This window comes from Vollenhovia emeryi, unplaced genomic scaffold, assembly GCF_000949405.1.
Source record: "Vollenhovia emeryi isolate VEMERY1.0 unplaced genomic scaffold, V.emery_V1.0 DF939134.1, whole genome shotgun sequence".
In the NCBI taxonomy this organism is placed as follows: Eukaryota; Metazoa; Arthropoda; class Insecta; order Hymenoptera; family Formicidae; genus Vollenhovia; species Vollenhovia emeryi.
Genome location: NW_011967232.1, coordinates 2,470,628 through 2,484,164, shown reverse-complemented (window position 1 = coordinate 2,484,164; position 13,537 = coordinate 2,470,628). Strand labels below are relative to the sequence as shown.

The 13,537-nt window shown below is 38.7% G+C and overlaps 1 protein-coding gene across 1 annotated transcript in view; it reads left to right on the top strand.

Moving 5' to 3' along the window:
- LOC105567825 (neurotrimin) overlaps positions 1-13,537 on the top strand; it is a 187,638-nt gene that overhangs the window by 92,993 nt on the left and 81,108 nt on the right. The window lies entirely within an intron of this gene.

The following is a 13,537-nucleotide window of genomic DNA, read 5'->3' as shown; positions in this document are numbered from 1 at the left end:
ATTACCGCGCACGTGATCGTAATTAACTCTATTTTCGCGAGTGTTGTGTGAGTGCCACGAAGGAACGAGGAGAAATTGAGAGGAGGAGGAGCGGCCCGGGGTGGCGTCGGGCGACAGCGCAGTAATCTTGGGGTGAGTAATTCATTATATATTATTTTATTTATTATGCGAAATTAATTGTGTCACGAAAGCGACAATTATTTCTCAAAATACCAACTATTTCGGGCATCGCTCTAATTCGAATGTATTTGTATATTACAGATTAACGTCGTCATGCTGTGAGTACAAATTGTATTTTATTAAAGATAATGAATATATAAAAATTTGGATAAGGTAAATGTACCTATGAAATTAGAAACTTAACACAGTATTATAAATAAATATAATATATGTACGTATAAATGAATATTTTTTAAAACGCGAATTAAGATGACGTGACGTTTAACAAGTATTTTATTACCGAATGAAATATCTTTCCGTATGATTACCTTAGAGTTAATAAGAGGTAAAAATCGATAATAAATGACAGACCGGTACGTAGGTTATAATTAACGAACATTATCGTTTGTAATCGCGAAAGCTGTCTTGACATTTTCATTTTTTTAATCCAGTCTGAAGTATTCGCTACTGTGCGATATATATTAGAAATGTTATACATGTTCTTTTAAAAGATCTTTTGTGAATTGACTAAATCGTGTTGAAGCGCATATACATACATACCTATGATAGTAATTTGCTAAGGTAGCTTTAACATACCGCAGGCGCAATCTGTAAACTCAAACAACCGCGGTCGCATCTAATCGGCGGAAGGCATACAGAGACACGGTTCGCGTTTAAATTCACAGACAGCTTAAATTTCATCTTTGAAGACCCACCGTGTCGCAAATGCATAAACATGAATTTAAAAATTTACGCGCAAATAAATACGCCTATATAATCTAATTTTATTGTTTGTCACATGTTAAATCGATTACAATCCGCAAACTCGAAGTCTAATGGAGTATTAACGGATAATAATTTAAACGCACACAAGAAAATATTTCAATATCACATATGTTGAACATTCATCTTTTATTTAGTTGATCATTTTATTTTTAAGTGCTAGTAATATATTATCTTGTATTTATAAACTTCTAATTTGGGAAACTGACAGTTTTAACCGTAACTCGTGTACTTCGTATTATATATTTCGCGAGAAATTACTTTTTATAATCAACTATTACACTGAGAAGAAGTGTTAAAAATTTTTTCTTGATTCAATTATATGCAGTGGACTGTTAAGCAAGTATTTGTTAATTAAAAAATATGTTTGATAAATTATGTTTAACTGAAAAAAACACATATGTTTAAAGAAATGCTGCTAAAGAAACATATTTAGTAAAATCGATAACAAGATAACGAATGCTTCCGTAGCTGCTTGGTAAATTTATATTCATTGTTGCGATATTGAAAATCTTCCACGTCACATATTTATTTTAAAGGTAATAGGAAAAAATGTTTCGTGCGATTGCGTATAGCTGTCAGTTCGAGATTTCTGATATCGACAATTCAAACTTTATTTGACACTATATTGGAATTGTTACAGAAAATATGTCATCGCTTGAAATTTCACGAATACATTAAAGCTGAAAATAAACTTACGGTCTATGCGAAAGCCTTCATTCTTATATCGATACTTTGTAATACTAGTTGAAGTAAACAAACGATCATCAGCCCAAAGTATCGCATTATAATTTTTTGCACTATATTAGAGCGTGGTAAACTATCGTATGATAAACGTACTTATTAGAATTTTATGGGGGTTTTAAAATTGTCACCAATAAATTTTGATTATCGCATGCATGACGGCACAGGAAATTTCTGATTAAATCTGCTGTGGAGACGCGTGAAATTAGCATCGAATGCCCTACGCGTTGTAATTGACATGGAAACCAAAATGTACTCACCAAAGCGTATAAGCATTAATGAAGTCTCCGCGAATTATTGCACTCTGTCACGTGCCAGTCAATTGTCGCGAAATAAACGCGCTATTCGCCATTTGCTTGTTATTGCTTCATTAATTGCAGGCGCGGCAAGTAAGCGGAAACACGCGTGGCGTATTATCTAATTTATCGGGGCGGCTTGTCCTCCGCAGATGCGCGTCGATGAGGGGCGATTTGGGCCGTGATGCTCGGTTACGCAGTGATAAGCGCGGAGTGTTATTAATCTACGCGAGCGCACCTCGCGAAATATGCGAATCTCCCGCGAAGTAAAATAAAAGCGTATCCGGATACGCAGTATGCAGTACAGGTATCCGCGTTATTCGGGCGGTCGCGTCACAATGGCCGCAAGGCGATTATAAACTAGAGCAATTAATTATAAGTGGTCTCGCAGTATAACGACTTCATGCTGGAAATTCCGGCGTGTAACGCCGGTGCATACCGCGAATATTTGGTTTGCCATGAAACGCTTCAAGACCGGCCGTGCCTTCGTCTTCCGGTATGCGGTGAAACTGCAGTTCTCTGTTCTCTTCTATCCGCTTTCCACCCCTCCCCCCCCCCCTCGACCTGCCCCTCCCGGCCCCACCGCTATCTCTGTCTTCTCCGCTCACGACGTGGGTATTCTGTAACCATCGCGCTCATTCTCCTTCTTCGAGACGCCATTTATCAATTACAAGCAGCGAGCACCTGAGAATAAAACGTAGAAAAATTCCATTGTCAATGCCGGATTTTCGCTCCCTTGCATCTATTTCGCCGCCGCTTAAGTCGTCCCGAAGCTTTTACGAGATTTTTACCTTGCGCGCAAAAGCAGCAGGAATCTCTGACAAAGGACGCACAGGAATGCTCGCGTTCCGAAGTCTAACGCGATTTCAGACGCCTTGTAATGCAGTTATCTTGTCAACTTCGACCGTTGCTTATTATCAGTTTTCTGGCGATACCTTTTGACAGATAGAAATCGTCATTTAATGACTCGATACCTTGGAACAAATTCATAGCAATTTCTTTGTACGTAAATAAGTATGAAATTATTTCATATCAAATAGAACGTTTGTTTTTATACGGTATATAATTTACCGTCCGCGCTTTAAGAGAAGATTTGATCGCTCTTCATGGTTTGGCTCGATTCAATGGCAGGATCCTGAGATTGATAAAGACCACGGCAACAAATTCGCTTATAAGAGGATCGATGAGCGCCGGTTTCAAATCATAAACGTAATAACGATAAAATGTCATTTTGCTGCGAGCGAGCCGGCGAGCGTTTCCTGTGCGAAGGAAATAACGTATGTTCGGTTTTCCTAATCGGATGTTCGACTGGCTTTTCCGGGATAATAGCTCGAGCAGGCGGGATTACGGAGGGACAGAGCCTCGGATAGCTTCCCTATCGCTTCGATAACTCTGTTCGATGGTCCGGACGAGCTGCCACCCTCGCAACCAGGATTTTATATATTCCTTCGAACGTAAGAATGCATGTAACCAAGTATAAACCTTCCAGTCGCACACTCGGCATTATCGATATTCAATTAACGCGCTTGTAATCTCCAAGTTGTGATCTTTACCTTAAATTAAAATATATATATTGGGCAATTGAGAAAAGAATATACCATATCAGTGCTTTAACGATAAACAATGTTAAGTCACTTTTATTTGCGAAAGCAAGACTTTTATATTTTTTTAAATCAGTTTGACAAACGGGTCTCTTTTGTTTTATAAATTGCAAATTTATAATACAGCAAATTAATTAGATGAAAATATTTGTGCGAATAATATATTATCGTCGAGTCACTTTGATACATAATTTACTTCTTGTAATACAATTTCTCGTATGTCGCGGTGTGATGAAACGTCGGTCTTCACGTTGAAGATGTAAAGGGGCAAAGCGAGATAATGCAGCTTGAGTCTAAGAAATGTCATATGTTGTGAGTGAGACCCTTTGTCGTATTGAAATTACGTCAACTGTGAGTGAGCAGTTATGTCGACTTTACAACGTCGTCCATGAAATCAGCTTCTACCGCGAACTATTCAGAGTACTCGGAGAAGCACCCTTAGGTTACCTTATTGCTCGTTACTAAGTTTAAACCACGATAAGCATTACGTACGCGCATTGACTTACAAGTAAACGCGGCCTTGACCATGAGATAAGAATTGAACGCACAAAGGAAATCAAAATTTGCAAAAAGATATATTTTCTGGGAGCACTTTGCAACCGTTAGAAATGAAATGGAGAAGAATAGCATTTACACGTTAATCCACAAACTTTTGCCATAAGCGATAGAAAATGAAAAATCGCAGCGGTGAAAAAATGAAGACTTTTGTGAATTAAACTTTATAAAGGAGTTAAATGAATTTTATAGAATATTCTTTAATTTTAAGTGAACTTCTTAACAGAATCTTAGTTGGAACTAGAAATATAAATTCGGCACGAAGGGCAAACTGTAGAAAATTGCAGTTTTATCAACTACTTAAGCTCTTTTAAAAATATACATTGATTCGAACTTAGGTGGCTTCAGATTTACTACACTTCGTAATTTATTATTTACAAACTCGATTTTAGTTACGCGGTTGCTAAAATATTTACCGCTAAAAATTAACAAGTTCTGAAATAAGATGACGTTCGACTGAATTTTCGTTAAGACGAGATTAATTCTAAACTCGTAAATTCCGAAGAATTATGTATGAAAGGAAGCAACACTGTTTCTAACAGTCTACGTATTTCTGTTCGAATTTATAAGTAATAAATTAAATCTTGCTTATATAATTATATCGTGTTTACTACTTTGGAATTGATGGATTTTTTTGAAAAAAGAAATTAGTAGCTACCGAAGTTGCCGGAATCTTTTGCAACTTCCGCATTGTTTCGTACTTGTCTGCAAATACATGCATTAAATCTTTCTCGCGGTCTCACAATTTACTTCCGTTTAATTTCGTACTTGCTGATTCATAATACGATTTGTGGAAGCGTGGCGTGTTAAAAAAGATGTCGCGTTATTCTACTGGGATGCAGGCATCACATCGGTATCGTTGCAGTAGCGTCGTAGTTTCGAGTAGTATTGTTTCGGATTATTTCACACGGAGCTACGAGACGCTTTCATGTTTGAGATTCCCGTGCTACACCGACGGCGAACTGAATAAAAGGAAAATGAACCCAGCCACACCCAGTCAGTCTTCACATTCCTAGGCGTTCGCCCTCGCCCCGGGAAATCACGGTAATCTCGAGTTTTTTTCAGAAAGAGATTCGTGCCCTCGTTGAAATAACCTTAAGAACTTTCGCGGGCTTATCGTACAAATGCGGCGGCTCCCGGCAAATAGTTCACGTTTAACATAATTGGCCCCGGAAAGTGATTTGCATTAGCCCGCGTAAAATGTACGTTGTAATAGCGATGTTTATATGCCGGTGAAGCCGCGTCGCTTAATAGCAAGGAACGTGGGGTACAGGATATCGCAAGAAAGACGATAGTGCGTTATCCACGATGACGGAGTCACCGCAATTGCGTACAAGCAAGTGACCGCACACACCGCCGTCGCTATGTAGGACATTTATGAATATGTGATGGCTGCGACCATGAGTACGCCTGGTGTTGCAGTTTGTCGAGCGAACTTTAAAACGTATGCAATTTTCCGTCATATCGCATTACGGGATATGCGCGAGGAAAAACAACGGCTCTCCGGCCCGCAATTTCGCCTTCGTACTGTTGCACACTTGTAACTCACGTATATTAAAATTACTAACGTTTTGCGGTTGAAGCGAAAATGCATTTGATGCACGTGAAATATACGCGCGAGGGAAATAATCTGTTTTCTGAAATACGTATCCGAATATATTGTGTTACATTTCTGCAACGACACGCATGAAAGAGTCTTCGCGCGGCTCGCGAATGCCGCGCCGAGAGACTGGGGAAGGAAACGTTTTGCATAGGTCGCAATTTTTATCCTTAACTCAGGGAAAAGTACGCATTGTGATTTAAAAATAATGCAAGAATTATGTACAGCTAATATAGCTGCGATCAGCTGTATTATAGAGACTGCTTTGCTTCTACGGACAAAGTAACAGTATAATAAAGGGGAATGAAAAGCGCTCACAAAAGGAAACGTTCGAAATATTTGAGAGTATTTTAACTGTCTCGCCTACATGAATTTACTCTTTAACAGCGTTTGACATCTCAGTTTGATCTTTGACAAACGAAACTTCATTACGATTGCTTGGGTTTTTAAATCTAAAATTTAAACAGCTAATTTGATAAATAGAAAGTATAGCGTCTTAAAGTCTCGAGAGCGTAATAAAAATAATTTATTCTTTACTTTAAAAGCGTTTATTAAAAAGACTAAATTTTTAATATCTACAAAATCCTCCCTTTTTCAGAGAAACATATAACTAGTTTTCGGACAAGTTAAATATTATATTGTTGTTTTTTTAATTGAAAAGAGGAGCGCTTAAGGAATGACGAGACTATTAATTGAAATGTCTCGATTATTACCGAGTATTGTTAGTGAGTTACTTAATGTTTCACATTATGAATGTACCTCATTAAAAATAATGATGATGTCATCAATATCGATATTTGTAACGACTCGGCAGAATTTCGACGAGACGCGGATAAAAAACTGCTGCACAGCAAAGCCGCACAACTCGAGCAGAAGGTACTGATAGGACGCGTCGGTGTGTCTAAAGTATCCTAGCCGTGCCTAACCACTACGTGACGTACGAGCGCGAAATTCCGCGGATACCGCGATATAGAAAAACGGTGTGTTTTTGCCGTTTAAATATGTCGGCGGTGCTTCGTCTTTTCCAAATGCAGGAACGCCTGTATTATTGAGGAGGTGCTTGCGTGCTGCTGTTTATTCAACGCTTATAGCGCAAGCCAATTTATCTCGGACAAACGTCAAAGCCTTGTGCCTGAATAATGGTACGATGGTCCGGGTCGCGGTTAGACAATGACGTCCCAATGCTTTCCATCTCGCAGCCCCTTCGACCCCTAAAACAACCGAACGTACACGGCTTCCTGCACGGGCACGCTCGACTATGAACGTGCACGCTTACACGTAGCTGGTTCAAATGTACACGCAAGCAGCCTCACGCTGTGCTCGCCTAATTAGTCGTCCTTATGCGACTCGTTTATCAAAGGTGCACGCACACGTTGTAGGATTCTGGATTCTCACCGTTCCCACCCGGTGAGAATTAATTGAAGGGCTCAATGCGGGACTGTCACGTTCGTCCGATTGACGTGGCTCTTCCAGTCAGCCCGGAGTCTAATTATTAGATACGTGAATATTACAGCGGATGTATAAATAAATACGACGGGTATCGCGCTCGATCGGGAATAAATTATTATGCAACCGCATACAAATCTGGTTAAGTGGGTGTCATTGAAATTCGAATATATCCGCCGCGGATTTTCCCAATTAAACAATACGCGTATCCATAACCGAAAGAATGCGTATATAAACATGTTTATTAGTTTAACCATGTATTTAAACTGATGCGCCGCAATATACGCGTAATCGATTTTATTCCTGTATGCAAATTGACTTTACATGAGTTTGACAAATGTAATGCTTTAATGTGATCCAGCCCAGAACATTGTTACATAGTTAAAACGGATTTAATCGACGTTACAAGGTTCCTTCGAGTTGTATTCAATTATCTGTTAACTATACCAATTACATTAACGATTTAAATGAGATAATGTGAGTGATTTAGTTTTTCATTTGACAAAGAAAAAGTTTACATCTTGCAGTATACAAATGTGTCACTTTCTCTTATGTCTTTCCAAATATTATCGCAGTCGCATGCAATCGCATTTTATATTCATTTCTGTTTATTATTTATATAAATAATTATTTATACGAGGGACACGTAAACAATTTACTAATTTACATATTAACTAGATAATTAACTCATTGGAATATTGTTACAACAAATATTACGCATTCGTAAACTTGCGTTGAGAACGTAAAGTGATTAATAACATGAATCATTTTGGGATTGTTGCGTGCAATTGTATAATATTAATAATCCGTTGGTGAAAAATAATATTTTTTTTACGTAAATACCAATTATTAGAGACGCAATTATTCTTGATTACGTTTTCTAATTTCTTTAGAAGATCACTTACAATTACTATTCCATTGAATATTTTGACATTAAGCCCTGAAAAAGAAGGTATATTTACTATTGCGGGACGCGGAAATAAATGTTGTGCGAAAATGAGTTCGTTTCTCATATGAAAATGATAGCAGATACATATTGTGTGTGGTAGCTGCACGCAAATTGGACGCGCGGTTCTCCATGTTCTTGCTACGACTGAGATACGCACACACAGACACGGCAGTACAAATGGTCTATCTCTTATATTGCCCTCGATTTCGTCATTTTGCGAAGAATCTTTTCGCCGTCGCTACGATTCAGAATCGATATCTTCTTACGAGGCAGATTTTACGATGCGCTCGGAACTATTGCGCCGCCGTGCAATGGAACGCGTCGCGCGTCGATATTGTCAGGATATAACAGGGATCCCCCCACGGTGCGCATTATATTACCGGCATAATATTATCGCTCTGTTGTAACGCGCCCGTGACGGCCGTTAAGGTCTAGTAAGATCGCTGGTACTCGGATCGGGGTTTGCCTGAGGCTCGCGGGTGGGCGAGGATGCGTGTGAAGGGCTGAACAACAGCCCTGGTTATTAACGAAGTTCCTAAGTTTTCTCGTTTGTGTTCGTCTGCTTCTTCGCATTGCGCCCTTGCACCTTGGATCGCAAAGCGAGGTACACGATTGCCGCGGTTCTTTCGTGAACGTGATATAATGCTATTCCCGACGCACAGAACGGACGTACAGAAAACGGGCAGGGAAATCTTTCTGATTTTGCAGACTACACAAGTGTGAAAGGATTAGGTAGCAGAACAGACATATGATTTAAACGCTTAGGAAAACTTTATATGCTTCCCGTATGTAGACACCAGATTAATCCACTAACAATAAGTTCTCGGAGTCGGTATCCTGCGCGCTTTTCCATTTTAAATCCTTGTAAATACTATATGAATCCTAATCCAAATTTTTGGACCACACTTAGGAAGTAAACGGAGTTGCTCTTTCCGAAATCTAGTCGGCGATGGAATGGGATATTTGAAAAAAAGAAATAATAAAGTGAATGAGTTGTATATTTGTCAGTAAAAAGGCAGCGGTTATTTACTTTTAATCTCCATTTTTAGTCTTTATATTTTTTCTTCGTGTGAAGAATTCTCTCGGGTAAAGATTTCTAAAAATTTCAAAATTTTTTATTAGTATTCGAATTACAAGAATTTAAAATAGAAAAGTGCATACAGCTTTCTCTAATCGTAAGACTTGAAATTAGAAGTGAAAGAATATAACGTAGTTTGCAATATATGCGTCAATGAATGTGACAGGATAATATGATACGTACGCATATATTCGGAATATACATGAAAAATATAACTTTATGGTAATATATGGTGTTTAGTAAATAATAAAATTCTTCAGACTTGTATAAGCTAATTCTAGAAATTTTTTCTTTTTGTAATATACTCTTATCTCTTTTTTCCACCTCTCGAAATAATTACATCATTTTCAAGATACACGTAGGATAAATCTGTGCGTGTAAAAAAATCCAATCTATAACATGGACGCTAGATATCACGTATTGTTGTTATTTATTCACCGTTCTAATTGGTTGCCAATCATATGATTCGGCCGAGTAAATTTGGGTAGATTCCGTCGGTTCGACAGCTTGACATTTAACGATTAAATACCGTAAAATGATTGATTGAGAGCAAATAAAAAAAATAACCGTTAAAAAATAAAATGTAGATAGAGAGACCGCGTAACGCACAATAATTTGAAATAATTCGAATAATTTGTATCGTCTAGAATGATGATTCTATTGTGATTGTAAATTAAATACGTACGCGGTTAATGTCCGATAATTGGATACGCACGATATCGCTGTGACGCGGTGGAAAGTAAAGCCCGCGCATTCCGATGCGTGCACATACGAGATTAAAGAATGAGTTCATTGTTAAGAGAGTTCTCAAGTTCGCCCGTTTGCTCTCGCGTTTCTTTCCACCGTATTCGTACGCTCGCGTTAGAGCGCATAAAAGCTTGGTACTTAGAGCAAGGCGAATAAAGAGGCAGTGCGATTCTTTTCTCGACTCGTACCACGGAGCGAGCGCAGTCGAAGCTTTTGGACGCCTCTTAGCGCTTTCGCGGAAAATCGAATTACTCGTTTCGCGTTTGCGGCCCGCCGACGGCAGGAAATGAGCATCCAGTCCTTCACTGGGAATGGGCATTTTCCGGAGCCGCTTCGACGTCTCGGACGACCTCCGCGACGTCTCGCCCGATCTCCGCGCAATTTGATTTTATCGCGGATGCGATCTAAAAAATAAAAAACGATCGTAGCGTTTTTCTTTTCCGTTGGACAGCCCGCAGGCTAAAAGTTATACGTGATAGACAGTGGCTTTCGCGGCTTTTTACAACTAGGCGCGATTCTACAAACATGGTCGGAGTAAACATTACTCAAAAACAATTTTAATTACGACGAGAGAGAGAGAGGGAGAGAGAGAGAGAGAGAGAGAGAGAGAGAGAGAGAGAGAGAGAGAGAGAGAGAGAGAGGGAGGGAGAGGGAGGGAGAGGGAGGGAGGCAGGGAGGGAGGGAGAGAGAGAATCTGAATGTATTTTAACAAATCAGATTGAGACGCTTGCAGATGTGTACTGACATCAATAGAGAAATCTCTCTGGTTATTACATTTATTTTTATACATATATCGTTTACTTACATTTACAATTGTTTTCTATGAATTTTTTTATTTTAATAAAATTTATTTCTATCTGTTTTAATCGTTAAAACATATGTTTGCTTCGCGGAATTATATTGTACAATGGAAAATATTATGGTACAGATACTTTATTTAATAATACTTAATACATATATTAGTATTATCTACTATTTTTTCTGATCTTTAGTAGAGAAAAGTGCCCTATTATGTGATTGGATCCTAATATAAAATAGCAGGGTTTCTGTTAAATTAGTAAGCATCATCAGTTGATTCCACCATAAATTTATTGCCCTTGGGGCAAAATTTCTTCAGTGAAAATTCATTGTTAGATCGTGTAATTATTGCAAGAAAGATTTGTGATTGAATTTGGATGTTAAAAACCTGTTATCTCATATTAGAAACCTATTTAACAATAGAGGTCTTTCCTCTAACTGTCTGAGAGATAATTAGTATAAATGATATGATGTTGCTTCTACTTTTACGGTTATTAAAAAATGCACGGAGCAATCTTCTAGATACGATTAACAATAACCCCTAAGTACCGATGAATCGATGCATGGTAACAGTAATGAATTAATATAATTTTGGAAAATTTGCATCAAGATATATAATAATATTTTCATCGTGTACGTCAGATGGTCCAGCAGTGTTTTAATATGTATCTCGTAACGTAAAATTCCTATTATTTCTCTGTTTTGCTTAGACTACATAGTTTATATTATTACGTTGATATTATTCAACAATACTAAATAATGCAAACGCTTGGCGATACATAATAATTCTAAACGGGACCAGATCATAATCAGTTGCGCGCACAGTTTCTCTATATTCCTATTTTCAATATTTACTTATTTAAATAATTAAACACATATTATATTCTGTTTGTACTGCAATCCTTCTCCAGTTGAAATCACATATCACCAATCTATTAGTCTATACGTATTTCCATATTAATAATACGTGATAGAGACGCAATTGTAAATACAAATATTTTTGATTAGCGGAAAACGATGCACGATATACACGAGTGTTTGACGTTGAACTGAAACTATTTATCGTTTTATCTGACATTTTAATGGAAGAAGCAAAGAAAATTTTTACAATGGAGGAGCTTTAATTAGAAGATATAATTTGGGCAATACCTATAGTTTTCTTTTTGGAGACTTGCGCCTCCATTGTGAAAGTTCACTTAAAAGACCTACAGAAGCACCTACAACGGTACCAGAATATGTGCGACGGGGCAAGTGTAGTAGAAATGTTGTCGGCTTTACCTTACCCGCGAGTGAAAGGAAGAGAATGTTGCAAAAAGAAAAAAGCGGGACAGAGAACGGAAAGGGAAGCGCGACGAAAAGAGGCAGGCAGTGGAGGGGAGTTAGAAACACGTTTCGCTTCCTGCCGTCACCTTGAAGCCATCTCTTACCGGTTTACGAGAGCACCCACGAAAGTTTCGGTACACTTGCACTTAGAGTCATCCTCGGGGATGGCGCGATACAGGTACTGTAATGCTTGTTACGAATACTGGTCCGAGCTGTGGGTTGGGTTTATGACTTGCACTACTCGTTCGCATGCCACCGAAAGACGTGAAACGCTTAAACTCCTCTTGCAACCTTTTTTTGATGGCGACTTCCATCCTAGTTCCAGCATATCGCGCTAGGATTCCCGATAACGATTTCCCGGCTCGTGACTCGGAACCAATTTCGGCGTTGGAGCAAATCGCTCGGTGTTTCGTAATTTTTTCACTTGACAGTTCTCGTGACGGCGACCACCGCGCTGGGAAAACACGAATCGCGCACTACGCTGGAAGAAAGGGCTTCGCAACGATGCGCCCAACTTCGTTAAGCTTGAAATGGTATGTACAATCGTAACAGGAGCTTTACATGGAGCATCCGATCTCGTTAGGGTCTAGCCTTCGTCTAAGGGAGTTGATAAACGAGGATATCTACTGATTGATCGACAGTCTGTTAAAGTAGTCCCCGCACGTGTAGGTTGGCCTGATGCGGTGAATCACAGGTCACGAAATCTTATCATCTGACACGGAAAAGTGGATAATCTTTTTCACCGTCGGACCGACGATCGATTTCAAGCTATTTTCACTCGCCACAGATTGAAAAGCAACGTTTCGATTGAACACGTAGTTTCATTCTGTACAAGTTCCGCGGAGAAAAACTTAGTTTCTCATGGACGTTCATGTGGCTGACCATATAACAAGTTTTACTACTTGCGATAACGAAAGCATAATCATGATTTTAACGTACTTGAAATATTTTGATACCGCAATTTTCACCGTTGAGATCAGATATTTAATGTTAATTGTACTTTATACTCTTTTCAATTTTAAGGTATATTTTAAATGCCTAAGGTATATTTACATATTTAAATAATTAAATTCCAGTTGCATAATTATTACACGTATACACGCAGGCTTGTATTATATGTAATAATCGCGCAAGTTGAATTTTAACACGGTAATATCTGTACATACTCATTAAACATATCGGATCGATGGGAAGTCGAGAGCTGCAGTCTTGTACGCTGTAATAAATTTTGACATCCGCTGAGAAAGCAGCGCAGATTGTATAAACAGAAACATAATCCGGCGTCTACTTGTTTAACGCGGGACGTTCGATCATTTATCTATCCTAAGGGGACTCCGGTGGTCGGATACCATGCAACTGACGTCGGTGTCTACGTGTGTTTCTCGCTATCCTAAGAACGTGTCTCCAGTACGAGGAAGGCGGGTCTTACGGTTTGTGATGGCGGAGGGCACGTGAACC